Source organism: Oryctolagus cuniculus, chromosome X, assembly GCF_051225735.1.
Source record: "Oryctolagus cuniculus isolate XC-2025 breed Fujian yellow rabbit chromosome X, ASM5122573v1, whole genome shotgun sequence".
Taxonomy (NCBI): domain Eukaryota; kingdom Metazoa; phylum Chordata; class Mammalia; order Lagomorpha; family Leporidae; genus Oryctolagus; species Oryctolagus cuniculus.
In genome coordinates, this window is record NC_142888.1 from 72,663,523 (window position 1) to 72,679,167 (window position 15,645).

The 15,645-nt window shown below is 44.3% G+C and overlaps 1 protein-coding gene and 1 pseudogene across 3 annotated transcripts in view; both read right to left on the reverse strand.

The window, feature by feature from the left end:
• Positions 1-15,645, reverse strand: part of LOC100357610 (protein PBDC1) — a 453,980-nt gene that overhangs the window by 56,076 nt on the left and 382,259 nt on the right. The window lies entirely within an intron of this gene.
• On the reverse strand, positions 2,124-5,171 carry LOC100356588 (MSL complex subunit 3B-like; annotated as a pseudogene).

Sequence of the window (15,645 nt, forward strand, 5' to 3'; positions counted from 1 at the left end):
TGGAAGGGACAGTAGCCAACCCGGGAAGAACCAGCAGCAAACCCGGGGAGGGCCGAGCAGACGAAAGAACAGCGCAGGGTTTAGTGTCGTTCCTCCACGAAGACGGGGAGCGACAACTTTGCTTAATCCCTAATTGACACTTTTTTATTTAAAAAATTAACATTTAGGCCGGCGCCGCGGCTCACTAGGCTAATCCTCCGCCTAGCAGCGCCGGCACACCGGGTTCTAGTCCCGGTCGGGGCGCTGGATTCTGTCCCGGTTGCCCCTCTTCCAGGCCAGCCCTCTGCTGTGGCCAGGGAGTGCAGTGGAGGATGGCCCAGGTGCTTGGGCCCTGCACCCCATGGGAGACCAGGAAAAGCACCTGGCTCCTGGCTCCTGCCATCGGATCAGCGCGGTGCGCCGGCCGCAGTGCACCAGCCGCGGCGGCCATTGGAGGGTGAACCAACGGCAAAGGAAGACCTTTCTCTCTGTCTCTCTCTCTCACTGTCCACTCTGCCTGTCAAAAAAAAAATTAACATTTAAGGAATAAGAATGTTAGGTATACAGCTCTGAGAGCTTTCCAATAAAGAGGGAGGTTCCTCTAAATCGCAAAAACTCACTTGTTTCTCTTCTACCAATGGTCTCAGGATCCTAGATGCCAAATGTCAGGCACTTCTGCCCCAAATGGGTTACTAAGGAAACATGTTCTGAATTAAAAGAAACAGGTTTCAAATGAACAACTGCTTGTTACTAAATGGCTCATGGGTTTTCTTCTATTATATGATGATAGATTTTTATCTTAGCATTAGAAAGCTCAGCACAAAATTCTATTTTCAATTACAGTGATAATCCTCAAAGTCTAGTGCATATGTACTTTTGTAAATCTGTTTTTATTTTGGCTCCCATTTTCACCGCTACTTAAAATTATATTTTTAGTTAAAATATAAATCAGAAGGGGTTGTAAAAGAGGCCAGCATCTACACAGCACAGCAAACAGAAAAACAGGCAAAAAGGATACCAGATGTGATTTTTTTTATCTTTCAAATAAGGCGCTGTGGCGTAGCAGGTAAAGCTTCCTCCTGAAGTGCTGGCATCCCATCTGGGTGCCGGTTCAAGTCCCAGCTGCTCCACTTCCAATCCAGCTCTCTGCTATGGCCTGGGAAAGTAGTAGAAGACGGCCCAAGTCCTTGGGCCCCTGCACCCGAGTGGGAGACACAGAGGAAGCTCCTGGCTTTGGATCAGCAGAGCTCTGGCCCTTGTGGACAATTGGGGAGTGAACCAGCAGATGGAAGACCTCTCTCTCTCTCTCTCTGCCCCTCCTCTCTCTGTGTAACTCTGCCTTTCAAATAAATAAATCTTAAAAAATAAATCATAAATAAAAATACAATGGCTTATCAATGACACTTCTAATACTGATCCATATGGAGTAATTTTAGCAAAATGAAAACCTAACTAAATCACTTGCATTTTAAAGGGACAACGCTGAAGAGAAAAATAAAGATATTAACTGCAATATGCAAAGGCTATGCAACTGATTAATAGTTACCAATAATCTACTGGGAATACCAACTGCTCTTAGCATACATGAAGAAAATGTGTTTAAAAGTCACTTTCTGGGACAATCAATGTAGTGCAGCAGTTAAGCTACCATTTGGGACACCAAAATCGCATTTTAGAGTGCCTAGATTTGAATCATGGCTCCACTTCCAATTAAGCTTCCTAATAATGCTCTTGGGTCCCTGATACCCATGTAGGAGACCTGGATAGAGTCTTGGGGTTCTCATTTGTAGCCCCAGCCGCTACAGGCATTTGGGGAGTGAACCAACAGATGGAAGATACGGCGCTTTCTCTCTCTCCCTCTCCACCTCATTATCTCTACCTCTAGCTCTGCCTTTCAAATAAATAAAACTTTTAAAAAATGAAACTTTAAACTTCTAAAATTCAACCCTATTTCTAAGAAATCAATATAAGATATAAACTACGTTATTATAATATAGACTATCTTGAAAGCCTTAAAAGCTTTATCAAAACATACCAAAACACAGGATTTGTAAACTCCTAGCAAGCCTGAGAACATGGCCTTGTAAAAGAGGTCAGCCTCTACACAGCACAGCAAACAGAAAAACAGGCAAAAAGGATACCAGATGTGATTTTTTTATCTTTCAAATAAGGCAGGGAATACTTGATTTAGAACACCAAAAATAACATTTTACAGAAAAGGGACTATAACATTATACAGCAAGTATGAATGCAAAACCTCAAATTAGACATCAACACTTCATTTAAATCAGCAAAAATAATGTTACCCAGAAAGCAAGCCATGACAAGCCAACGTATAGCGGCAAATTTGCCATCAATATCAATGCGAATATTTTTAATTACTTAAAATATTTTTAATTACTTTACAGTTTCCAAGTACAAGCTAAAATTTGTAGAGCTGCTCTGCCTCATCACAAGAAAATAGTTTGCAGAAACAAAATTGCTTTTAATGCTAAAAAGTAAACAATATGATCTTTGCTAACAACTAATTGCACTGTCGACCAAAACAGCCTAATGCATGGACACCTTCATGAAAGTTTCACGGTCAACACGGCTGCTCATTTCCCACCATCACAGACATCTGTGCAGCGCAATGTTATGTCAGAGCACATTCAGGCACCCACAAGATAATTCTTAACAGAAATAACCACAGTAACTCAAGAAACAAGGCTTGCCTCTGCCTGAGCTCCAGGGTGGGCCCGGCATTTGCAGGCTTTGTACAGAAGCCCATCATTTCATTCCTTGTTCACCTGGAACACAGAACACGGAGCTGGACACAGCAGTTGTTGTCCCCAAACCATCAACACAATAAACTGCCTCAGAGTTCTGGGTGCGGTCCGGTGCCTCACTGGCAGCAACATTAGCTGACTCTGCGAAGAAGACATCATGGTGTTCTGCTAAAAACCTCAGCAGGAGATTAAAGCGCTTCAGTAAAGCCTTCAGAGTCTTCCCAGGAAAGGGCATCTTCGGAAGCATTACTGGAAGATTTACAAACAGGCGCAGCAAATGTTGCGGCCAGAAACGTAAGAAGGTGGAGGCGGCTGGCCACCCGGGGCGGGGCGGGGCGGGGCGCGGGGCGGGGTGTAGTTGTCAGGCACAAGCTTCCAGGAGAGGATCTCGTTCATTTCATAGGTTCTCCCCTTAAGGCCAGCGAACCCAGCGCTCACTTCCTTGCTGGGAATCAGAGGAGGAGTTGAGGACGATCCTCTCCCTCTGTACCACAGGCGTCTTCCTTTTCGGGCGTGGGAGCAGCGTGGCCTTGCGCTGCCGACGCTAGGGCTGAAGCTGCTGTCACACCGCCTGCCCTGGTTGATGCTGTGGCATTTGGACCGCCTCACGGACTGCAAGGCTTCTGGGTGGGCTTCATGCCTTTCGCCAGTGGCCGCTTCCTCCGTGGTCGGCTGCCTCTCTGTAGACTGCAGTGTGGACGGGTTCAACGGAGGCATCTCCTTACAAAAGCCAACATTCTTGTCTGCGGGGATGGGACTGGCTGGCATCCCCGTCGGCGTGCGCCGTGGCGCGGTGGTGCCGAGGCCGCTGCGGGGCTGAGGCGGCGGCACTGGTGACAAAATGCTTCACGTTAGGATTCCAAGAGAGTGATGACGCTGGTCTGGCTCGGCAGTGTCACTAACTGCTTCCTCTTGGTAATATGGTAATAATCCTCCTCCAGCTGCTGCCTCCGACCTTGGGGGATTTCTGGGGTTTCTCTCCTTTCTTCCACGTTCCTTTCGGTTTGCAGCGCGGGTTCTTTCACTTCAGCCTTTTGGTCAGCCTCACTTCCTTCACGTGCCTCTTCTTTTCTTCCCCACTGTCGTTAGAAGGAGCGCTGAGTTTTCATCATTTCCATCTTTTTCTTCAATGCGGAGGCTTTTCCGGACAGAGTCGCCACAGGGCACACGGCAGCGCGTCTTCAGTCAGAGCCAGCTTCTCCTGCCACCTTCTGAGGCAATGGACGCTCTTCCTCACCATCTCCGGCGGCCGTCTATCCCAGCTTCTGGGCCATTATGGATCAGATATTCCGAGATCTTTCTGCGATTTTCCTCTTTCCCTTCGATAACAGCGAGCAGCTTTGCGTCGGAGAGCACTCCCACCGTGCTGGGGTCAGCCTAGAATCACAGCATTTTCTCCGCTGAGCGCAACTTAAATTTCGCGCCCTCTCTCAACCCCATATTCATTTTTATTTCAAACTTCATCTGGGTGTGCCATGTGGGAGGCAGGGGCCCAAGCATTTAAGCCATCTTCTGCTGTCATCCTAGGTACATTAGCAGGGAACTGAATAAGAAGCAGAGAGAGGAACCAGCATTCAAAATAGCAGCTCAACTGGATGTACCACAGTGCTGGCCCTGCCTTTAATTTCGTTCTTTTCTTTCTTTTCTTTTCTTCCTTCTTTCCTTCCTTCCTTCCTTCCTTCCTTCCTTCCTTCCTTTCTCTCTCTTTCTCTCTTTCTTTCTTTCTTTCTATTTCTTTTTTTCCTTCCTTCCTCCTTTCCTTCCTTCTTTCTCTTCTCTTCTCTTCTCTTCTCTTCTCTTCTCTTCTCTTCTCTTCTCTTCTCTTCTCTTCTCTTCTCTTCTCTTCTTTTCCTGACAGATTTGTTTGTACAAATAGCACAGGAGGACAATAGCCCCATACAGACAGCAGCCCAGGGGTCACACCAATCCTTCTGCTCTTGCATTAGCAGGCAAAGAGTGTTACTAGGGAGGTTTTGGGGGTAGCTTTGGGAGGAGCCTGAGCCAGAACTGGGGTTGCAGGTGCAGCCTGGGTCTGGGCCATGGCCTTGGGCTTGGTTTGGGCCTGGGCCTTGGGCTTGGTTTGGGCCTTGGCCTTGCCCTTGCCCTTGATTTAAGCCTGAGCCTGGACCTTGATTGAAGCCCTGATCTTGCCCTTGATCTGGGGCTCAGTCTTGGCCTTTGCCTTGGTCCTTGGCTGGGACAGCCTGAGACTCCTGGCAGTGTGGGCATGGTCATGCTTCCCAAGCTTGGGGTGGTCGATATAGGCAAGTCAAGCGAGTTTGCACTGACACCCTTCAGGATCGTGGGCTTAGCCTCCTTAGGCTTGACCAGGGCCTTGATAGGCTCAGCATGCGCACTCATAGCCTTGGCATTGTTGGCCTGCATCTTCTTCAGGTCCTTCTTGTGCTTCTTGGCAAAATGCATGTTCCTCAGGAACGTGGGTCGACCTCTTTAAGAGATTCGTATCTTTGTGATCAGGGCATCTTGATGCCATTTCTGTACCATTTTGGGACTGGGTGGGTATGGTGTGGTTCTTGGACTGGGCCATGTCTGCACCATAACCTGCAGCTGCCTAAGCACCTGGGACCACTTTAATTTCTTTTTCTTACCTAAAGGTTCTGGCAATGGCTTACTGTGTTATCTTGAATAGAGATGGTGAGAGTGGGCATCCCGGTCTTTTTCCTGATCTTAGAGAGAAAGTTTTCAGCTTTTCATCACTGATGTGATGTCAGCTGTTGAATTATTATGAATTACCTTTATTGCATTGAGAAATTTCCTTCTAGTCCTCATTTATTGAAAATTTTTATCATGAAAGGATGTTGAATTTTTGTTAAGTGTTTTTTCTGCAACTATTGAAAAGATCACATGATTTTTACCCTTCATTTGGTTCATGTGGTGTCACACTTACTGATTTGTGTATCTCAAACTATCTTTGAACTCCAGGGATAAATTCCACTTGATCATAGTGTGTTCTATCATTTAAAATGCTGTTCCAGTTTGCTGGTATCTGTTGAGGATTTTTACATGTATATTTGTCAAGCATTTGGCCTTGGAATTTTCTTACGGTGTTCTTGTCTGACGTTAGTATTGGGGTAATGATGTCTCATAAATTGGGGAGGGAAGTGTTCCTAGAAGTATAAGAGCCCTCACTGATCCCCTTCTCCTTCATGAGTTCACTGACCCTCCTCACGTCCCAAAATAGAGCACTGGATGGTCTCATGCTGTGAGGGACTTTTGCACCTGCAAAACTGTCACATTTTCAAAGTTTCTGTCTAATACTGCCACCTTGTGGTCATCTTTTCCTCTTGTTGGCCCATAAATCCTTTGGCTCAGCACTGGCTGTGGTAGGCATTTGGAAATTGAACCAGAGGATGAAAGTGCTCTTTCTGTCATTGTGTTCCTTGCTGTGTTCTCTCTGCCTTTCAATAAATAAATAAATAAATAAAGATTGTACAAGTCGCCATTATTTAAAAAGTTATACTGATGGGATGGGCATTTGGTATAGCAGTTTAGACATCACTTGGGATGCCTACATCTCATATTGGAGTGCCTGGGATTGTGCTCACCCTGGGAGACAGCAGATGATGGCTTAAGTAGTTGGGTCCCTGCCACCCACATGGGAAACTTGTATTGAGTTTCAGTCTCTTGCGTTTGATTTGGTCCTGTCCTGGCTGCTACAGGCATTTGAGGAGTGAACCAGCAGATGGAAAAGTCTCTCTCTCTCCCTCTCAACCTCCTTACCTCCCTCCTTCCCTTTCAAAGAAATTTTAAAAATAAACTATTGAATACAAAAAAGTGACATTAAGAAAGATGTTTTCCAATTCAAGGTTTCAGTTTCTTATACCACTATTCCCTGAGTAATAACCTAAGTAACGTTATTCATCTATATTCTTTTGACAGAAGTTTCTTTATTTGTTTATATTTTATCTGAAAGACAGAGGTCTTCCATTTGCTGGTTCACTTCCCAGATAGCTGGTACCGCCAGGGCTGAGCCAGGAAAAAAAAAAACACAAACACTCAGATAAGGGACATAGGCATTTTTAACTCCCAGGCAAATTGGCCACCACTCAGTCCCTTGTTTTTAGCATCCTGTTTTCAATTCATTACTTAGGATGTTACCTTCTATCCCTTGGTTACTAATGACCAAAGTACCTTAGGTATTTGTGGCACTAATTCTCTAATCAAACAAGTAAAGAGAATTTTGAGTTGAAAAGATATTCATATTTCTGGTCAGCTCTAGTTAACTAATTACAGAAAGATAATAATAAAAGCATATTACATAATAGCAAATATGATTGATCATGTCCCCTGTGTCAGGGATAGTGCTAAAAGGATAGGTTCAAATCTCAGCTCTGGACATTTCCAAAATGAGAGTCTTAGGAAAGGTTACTTAAAGTCTCTGTGATTCAATAACATCACCTGTAAACAGGATAACAGCACATCTATGTCTATAGACCTGTTAAGAGAATTTAATGTTAGTAAAATCACTTGGTTCTTTCCCTAGAACACAGTAAGAACCAGCTAAATGTAAATTACTGTTATTACAATCTCATTTAACATCACAACAGTGCTATTTTTAAAAATTTTTATTATTTATTTATTTATTTATTTGACAGGGAAAGCTACAAACAGTGAGAGAGAGAATCTTCCATCCATTGGTTCACTCCCCGAATGGCCACAAGGCTGGAGCTGGACCGATCTGAAGCCAGGAGCCAGGAGCTTCTTCCAGGTTCCCCATACGAGTGCAGGGGGCCAAACGTCTGGGCCATCTTCCACTGCTTTCCCAGGCCATAGCAGAGAGCTGGATCAGAAGAGGAGCAGCTGGAACTGGAACTGGAGCCCATGTGGGATGCCAGTGCCACAGGCAGAGGATTAACCTACCGTGCCACAACCCCAGGCCTTAACAGAACTATTTTGTAGATGCTCTGATTGCCCCATTTTACAGATGAGGAAACATGCACAGGGAGAAAAAGTAACTCACTGGATCAGCCAGCTAGTAATCCACCAGCAAAGCCATGATTCAGACGCCAGCAGCATGGCTCCACGGTCCCTGCCCTCATAAATCCAGGACATCAAACCCTATTTGTGCCTATTTTTACTTACATGAAAAATCTTTATTTTATTAAATGGGCCGTGTGACAATGGTGGTTATGAAAGTAAAAAGTGAGATAAATAAGGTACATTGCTAAGCACAGGGTGTGTTATTAGTAGGTATTCTCAATATTCGGGATACTTAATGCATCCTGTGGCAAAACGATTCTTGAAAGTAAGAAGAAACACTGAGCCCTCAATCTGCCTACCTGTCTGTGCTTTACTGACTCCCAAGCTCTGAAATCAGGCCTCTTTTATGTGCATGATCATTTGTAAAGCTATCTCTTACAAAAGAGGGATGAGAGAGCACATAGTTTCACTGTTATCAAATGAACATTATACTTTCCTAGTTTGTTTTCTTTAAATTCAGAAAGATAATAATGCCTACTATTTTGGGTTATTGCGAAGACTGATTAACATAATTGTCTAGAACATTCTACATTGAAAATTCTACCTCAGAAAATCTCTCTTATAAGGTTCAGATATATTCCTAGTACTCTTAACAGTAGTAGTAGTTATTGTAAGTGATGTTCTTTTGAATAATCTTAACTGGTAGAACGAAAAACTGGTGACCCCATGTGAGTACCCAGTTTTGTTTTATGTTTAGCAGTCCATGAAATTCTTAAGTCTGAGTAACTGTATTCTTTACCAGTGTGCTATGTCTATGGATTTTTTTCTCTAACCTTAAGACAGTAGGAGTCAATCTCAAGAAATAAGGGAAATGTTTTGCTATGTGTCTTCTTCATCCAGAAAAAGCGCTGAGCTTGCCATCTGGAAGATACCATACATCAGGAACCTGCACACAGAAGGAATCTGCTGAGCTAGCATAGTGAGGTAGGGAATGGACCTGAGGAGTGGAAGTGTGAGTGGCCAGGTGGCTTAGTAGAAAGGGCACAGGTTCTACACACAGAAGAAATGATGCCACTCCAGTTCGGCCAGAATTTGGCAGTGTGACTTCAAGCAGGGATTTTCACCTTTTGGAGTCTCCTGTGTACAGTGGGGATGTCAATCAGCACTTTGTAGAGATCATGTGAGGAGGAAATATGTTGACTGACAGAGTACTGAGCTGGACCTAACACACTGCAAGTGGTTAAATACAAATTAGTGACCAAATTGATGATAATTAATAGTCTAAGCAGAACAGACAGAATCAAAAAGTAGGGGAATCAGATAAAGCCCACTTCTTTGCAGGTGTGTCTTGAGCTGTCGCTACCTTAACACTCTCTGTTGAGGTTCCCAGCGAGAAGAAGACCCCTGTGCACAGGACTCCTGGTACTAATGCTCACAATGATTGGCTTCAGCTGCAGCCCATGGCTTCCTTCAGGTCACAGAAATCAGAGCGTCCTCCACAGTCTTACCAGGTCCTTAAATGCAACCCAGTGATCTTTCTGAAATCCTTGTGTGAAGGGTTTGGTGGGGTTGGAGAATTTTCTTATCAGGGACTAGGAACTGGAAACACACAGCTGCTTAGAATCTGAAAAGGGGGCAGAGCCAAATATGAGTTCCATTTTTTCAAGTTTCTAGGGAGCAAAACCCTGACTTCTAGCAATCTGTACCACCTCTGGAGGGAAGTACTAGGCTATGATCGGTCAGGGAAGGAGTAATGGGGGATTCCCAACTTGCCAGAGAATAGAGACATGCAGGCAGTTTATGACAGACCCCTTCCAGGCAATATTGTTCAGAAATGGGAGGGTTCAGTGATATTCAGGGATCAGAACATGAACTTTTCTGCAGGAGTGTGAATTTTCATGAGTGTCTCCTAGACAAGCCCATGTTCCTCTCCCATGCATACTACACTGCATAGAGATGCATTGCCCAAGAAATGCACTCCACCCTTCCAGACGAAGCACTAGGAAGCATATACCAACAAAGGCAGGCCCGCCCACAGTGAATGTGCGCATGTTCTGAGAGAGACTAACATGCATGGCTTTGCCTTGCTTACTTACATGGGGTTTCCTTGGCTACACTGAGATCTAAAAACCTCCAGGGAAGAGAAAGAACCAGTGCTTCACTTGCCCCACTGTGGGAACTCGGGAGATGCCTGTGAATGAACAACATTGAACCAACTTGAGAGATTTGTTTGAAGATGCTGGTACATCTCTACTCTTTTAGCTTCTTCCTGAATTCAGCAAAATTGTCCTGAGGGGACCTCTAGGCAGTGGTGGTCATCACAGCCTAAGGGATGAGGGATTGAGCTAAAGCTGGGGGCTCTGTCTTCAGGCACTGTATTCTCACTCTGGAATCTTATTCCTTCTGCAGGACCCCATGTTTTTGTTGTTATTATTATTATTATTAATTTTTGGTCTCCTGGTTCCTTGCCTTTCGTCCCATTCCATCTTCCTGCCCTTCATTATACCCCTCCCCTTCCTTGTTTGCTCCTCTCCCCTTCTAGCCTTTCTTTTCTCCTGCCTGCCTATGCATGTCAAGACTTATGGCCATGAGTGCCAAAATCCTGCATAAATTCTGACATTGTTTTTTCACTGGTGAATCTAGTACAATAGTTAATTTTATGTAATGACAGAACTGGGCCGCTAAGTGCCCACAGGTTTTGTCAAGAACCATTCTTTTTTTTCTTTTTTTTATTTAGTAAATATAAATTTCCAAAGTACAGTTTATGGGTTACATTGGCTCCCCCCCCATAATTTCCCTCCCACTCGCACCCCTCCCATCTCCTGCTCCCTCTCCCCTTCCATTCACATCAAGATTCATTTTCAATTGTCTTTATATACAGAAGATTGATTCAGTATATATTAAGTAAAGATTTCATCAGTTTGCACCCAAACAGAAACACAAAGTGTAAAAATACTGTTTCAGTACTAGTTATAGCATTACTTCACATTGGACAACACATTAAGGACAGATCCCACATGAGAAGTAAGTACACAGTGACTCCTGTTGTTGACTTAACAATTTGACACTCTTGTTTATGGCGTCAGTAATCTCCCTAGGCTCTAGCCATGAGTTGCCAAGGCTACGGAAGCCTTTTGGGTTCGCCGACTTTGATCTTATTCCGACAGGGTCATAGTAAAAGTGGAAGTTCTCTCCTCCCTTCAGAGAAAGGTACCTCCTTCTTTGATGGCCCTGAAGAACCATTCTTAACATGTCTAGGTGGGTATTCCTGGATAGGTTTAACATCTGAATGGGTAGACCTTGTAAAGGGGAAAAATTCTGGAGTCATTTATTTAATAATCCTCACTCCTCTATCCACTCCCCTTCACAAACTTCATTCCTGCTTCTTTTTACACAAATGCCATGAGGTTCAGGATTTGGAGGTAAATCAAAGATTCAGGACTATGCAAGGCAGTAACCCACCACTCACTTCATTGCGGAAGTCCCTCGCAACATGATACCATTGAAATAAATAAATAGAATCTTTAAAAAAAAGTGTATTGGGGCCAGTGCTGTGGTGTAGTAGGCAAAGCCTCCACCTGCATCCCATATGGGCGCCGGTTCAAGTCCTGGCTGCTCCTCTCCCAGTCCAGCTCTCTGCTATGGCCTGGGAAAGCAGTAGAAAATGGTCCAAGTGCTTTGGCTCCTGCACCCACGTGGGAGACCCAGAAGGAGTTCCTGGCTCCTGGCTTCAGATCGTTCCAGCTCTGGCTGTTGTGGCCATTTGGGGAGTAAACCAGCAGGTGGAAGGCCTTTCTCTCTTTCTCTCCCTCTCTCTAACTCCTCCTCCCAAATAAATAAATAAAATATTTTAAAAATATATTAAAATATAAGAAAATAGAAAGTATTGATGAAAACAAAACAAAAACTGTGACTGGGAACAGGCTTTTGGCATGATGGTTAAAATGCTACTGGGATACCCACATCACATCTGATCTCAGAGTACTGGGGTGTAAGACCCAGGTCCACTCCCAATTTCAACTTCCTGCTAATGTGCACCCAGGGAGGCAATAGGTAGTCTCAAGTGACTGAGTTTCTGAAAGCTGTTTGGGAGACCCACATGGAGTTCTGGGCTCCTGGCTTCAGCCTGCCCCAGCCTTATTTCCAGCTGTTGTGGGCTTTGGGGGCATGAATCAGTGGATGGCACTTCTCCTTCTCCCTACCCCTGTCAGATCACTCTGTCTTTCAAATGAAAAATGAGTGGAGTAAAATATGCAGACTGGTGTTTAAAATAACATGTATTTATGTAAATCAGCTGATTGATTGAAGGGCAGAGTGTTGGGGCGGGGGTGGTGGAGAGAATCAAGAACTCTGTCTCTCACATTTGAGGCATGGACCCAGTTATTTTCATTGTCAACTGCTGACTTGTAGGTGCATTAGCAAGAAGTTAGATCATAGTCAGAGAAAGGACTTGATGCCAGGCACTCCAGTTTCAGATGTGGGCCTCCCAAGTGGCAGTTTATTGTATTGCCACGCAGAGTGAGTTTTGGCAAAGGTGGAAAAATGTGAATCCATACATGGAAAAAAAAACATTTTTTAAAGAAAAATGACTTTATTTTCAAAGTAGAGTGACACAGAGAGAGTGAGATAGATTTTTTCCATCATCTGATTTACTTGCTAAAATGACCGAAAAGTCTAGGGCTAGTCCAGGCCAAAGGTTGGAGTGTTGGACAACATCTGGTTTTCCTACATGCATGGCATAGATGAAAGTACTTGGGCCATCCTTGGCTGCTTTCCCAGGAGCATTAGCGGGGAGCAGCTGGGACTGAAGCCAGTGCACTATTATGAGATGCTGGTGTGACAATTGATGGCTGTGCCACAACACTGGCCCCAAGAATGTGATTTTTAGGAAATATTAGTGGAACAATAGGATATAGATAGGTTACTCAAAAGAAAGAGATTTATAAACTATACTGCTTTCTACATGATACCCTGCATACCTGTTCCTAGCAGCTTAATTAAAAATATTGAAAAAACTGGAGTGTAAAACACAGAAGCCTGGGACCTGTGTCATGGCACAGCAGGTTCAGCCACCATATGAGATGCTGGCATGTCATATTGGAGTGCCAGTTTGAGTTCTAGCTGCTCTGCTTTCCATCCAGCTCCCAGTAAATTTGCTTGGGAAGGCAGTGAAAGATGGTCCATGTACCTGTATCCCTGTCACTCATGTAGGAGATTTGGATAGCGTTCCAGATTCCTGGCTTCTGCCTAGCCCAGCTCCAGTCCATAAGGCCATTTGGGGAGTGAACAAGCAGCTGTAAGATACATCCCTCTCCCTCTCCCTCTCCCTCTCCCTCTCCCTCTCCCTCTCCCTCTCCCTCTCCCTCTCCTTCTCCCTCTCTCTTTCCCTCTCCCCCCTCCATCATTCTGTCTCTCTCTCTTCCCATTTCTTTGTTGTCTTACCTTCCAAATAAATAAATAAGATGCTTATCAAAAATGTATGGTTAAAAATGGCTATACAAGCACACCACATAATAACACCCAGCAATAATGAAATACAATATTGATACAAGTAATACTTGGGTGGATCTTCATGGCTTTATATGTAAGGAGGAAAAAATGTACTCCCATAGGGCTATATTCTGAATGATTCTGTATTAGTCAGCTTTTCATCCCTATCATAAAATACTTGAGGCTGCATAACTTCAAAAGAGAAACAGGTTTCATTTGCTTCAGGATTTTTGCATGTTCCTGTCTACCGTTGAGCAGCTCCACTGATTTGGCCTCTGATGACAGCAGTGGATGGCACTGGTGGAGTGCCTATGAAGGGAGGACCACATGGTCAGCAAGAATCAGAGAGGCTGGGCCCAAACTCGGGCTCTTATAACAACACTCTCATGAGAACTATGTACTGGGGAATACACCCAATGACCCAAGGACCTTCCAATTTGTCATACCTGCTAATGGTTCCACCACTCCCAATAGCATCATGCTGGAGACCAAGCTTTTAACACACAGGGCTTGCAGAATATGCAACATTCAATCTAACATGAAAAGCATAGCAGATTCCTTTCAAATATTGTTCTTGGTATCAGAAAATTGGAGACATGGAAAAAGACCAGTAGTTGCCAGGGGCTGTGGGTGGGAAAAGAGTGTGACAATGAAGCAGCAAGTACAAGTTTCTTAGTGAAAGAGGAACAGTTTTCTGTACTGATTGTGGTGATGGATACCACAGTCCACACATTTGATGAAATTTCATAGAGCTTTATATCAAAAACCACCCTAGATTCAGACAGTACACATGAAAATGTGAGGAATTAAAAACGGGAACATGTGTCCACACAAGGGTTATAAGCTTAGGACAGTTTCACAGGACATGGACTATTTTTGCATCACCTGGAAATATTTTTGGTTGTCCCTACTCAGAAAGCAGGTTCTTCCTGTTATCTGATTGGTTGTGACTAGAAATGTTACAAATCATCTTACAATGCACAGAGCCTGTGCTACCAAACCAAGAATTATCCAGCACAAAATAATAATGCTGACATTGAAAAACTCTGAGTCAATTGTATTCATCTTTCATAAGTGTTAATTTCCTGGCCTTTTCTTTTTTTTTAACTTTTATTTAATGAATATAAATTTCCAAAGTACGATTTATGGATTACAATGGCTTCCCCCACATACCGTCCCTCCCACCCACTACCCTCCCCTTTCCCACTCCCTCTCCCCTTCCATTCACATCAAGATTCATTTTCGATTATCTTAATATACAGAAGATCAGCTTAGTATACATTAAGTAAGGATTTCAACAGTTTGCTCTCACACAGAAACATAAAGTGAAAAATAATAGATGATTTTTTTAAATGATGATGAAATCAGATCAGACCTATTGTCATGTTTAATCCCAGTGAGAGTCAAGTTGGGAGTTGATAATTTCTTTTTTTTTTTTTTTTTTTTTTTTTTTTTACAGAGGATCAGTTTAGTATACATTAGGTAAAGATTTCAACAGTTAATTTCCTGGCCTTTTCAATACTATCTGGTTATCTAAGATATGATGATTAGGAAAATTAGGGGAAAAGCACACAGGAACTTTGGAGCATGCTTCAACATTTTCTTGTCTGAAATTATTTAAAAAAAAAAAAAGAGTTAGGCCGGCACCGTGGCTCAATAGGCTAATCCTCCACCTAGTGGCGCCGGCACACCGGGTTCTAATCCCGGTTGGGGCGCCGGATTCTGTCCCGGTTGCCCCTCTTCCAGGCCAGCTCTCTGCTGTGGCCAGGGAGTGCAGTGGAGGATGGCCCAGGTGCTTGGGCCCTGCACCCCATGGGAGACCAGGATAAGTACCTGGCTCCTGCCATCAGGTCAGCGCGGTGCGCAGCGGCCATTGGAGGGTGAACCAATGGCAAAAAGGAAGACCTTTCTCTCTGTCTCTCTCTCTGTCTCTCTCTCTCTCTCTCTCTCATTGCCCACTCTGCCTGTCAAAAAAAAAAGATAAAAAAAAGAGTTAACACAACACATTAATTCATCCCCACCATGAGTCCCCATTGCACTCAAGTTAGCATTGAAAATCCTAATCAAGACAAGGAGCCTGGAAAAGCGAGTCATGGCTTTGGCTTTCAGAGCACTGAACATTGATGGGCATACAGGACAGCATCTCAGTCCACTGGTTGGAGAATGGACTGTGGCAGGGAGCCCGGGATCCATCACAGAGCAGGATGGTGTTCCAAGCAAGGGCCATCTCTAGCTGGGCCTGGTCTGCCAATCTGTGCCAGGAGGAACCAGTGCTTAGCTTCCTTTGATACAGCTGAGAAGATTAGCTGAGCTGGTGTGCACAGAGAGTGCCAGGCAGAGATGGGCAGCTGCTGAGCGTTGAAGATGACTGCTGAAGTTGCAGTGCTCAGACCTGTGAGACTGAGGCTTGCTTAGCTCCACAGGAGGGAGTGGTGCACTGTGGATAGGCTGGGTGATGCACCAGGCA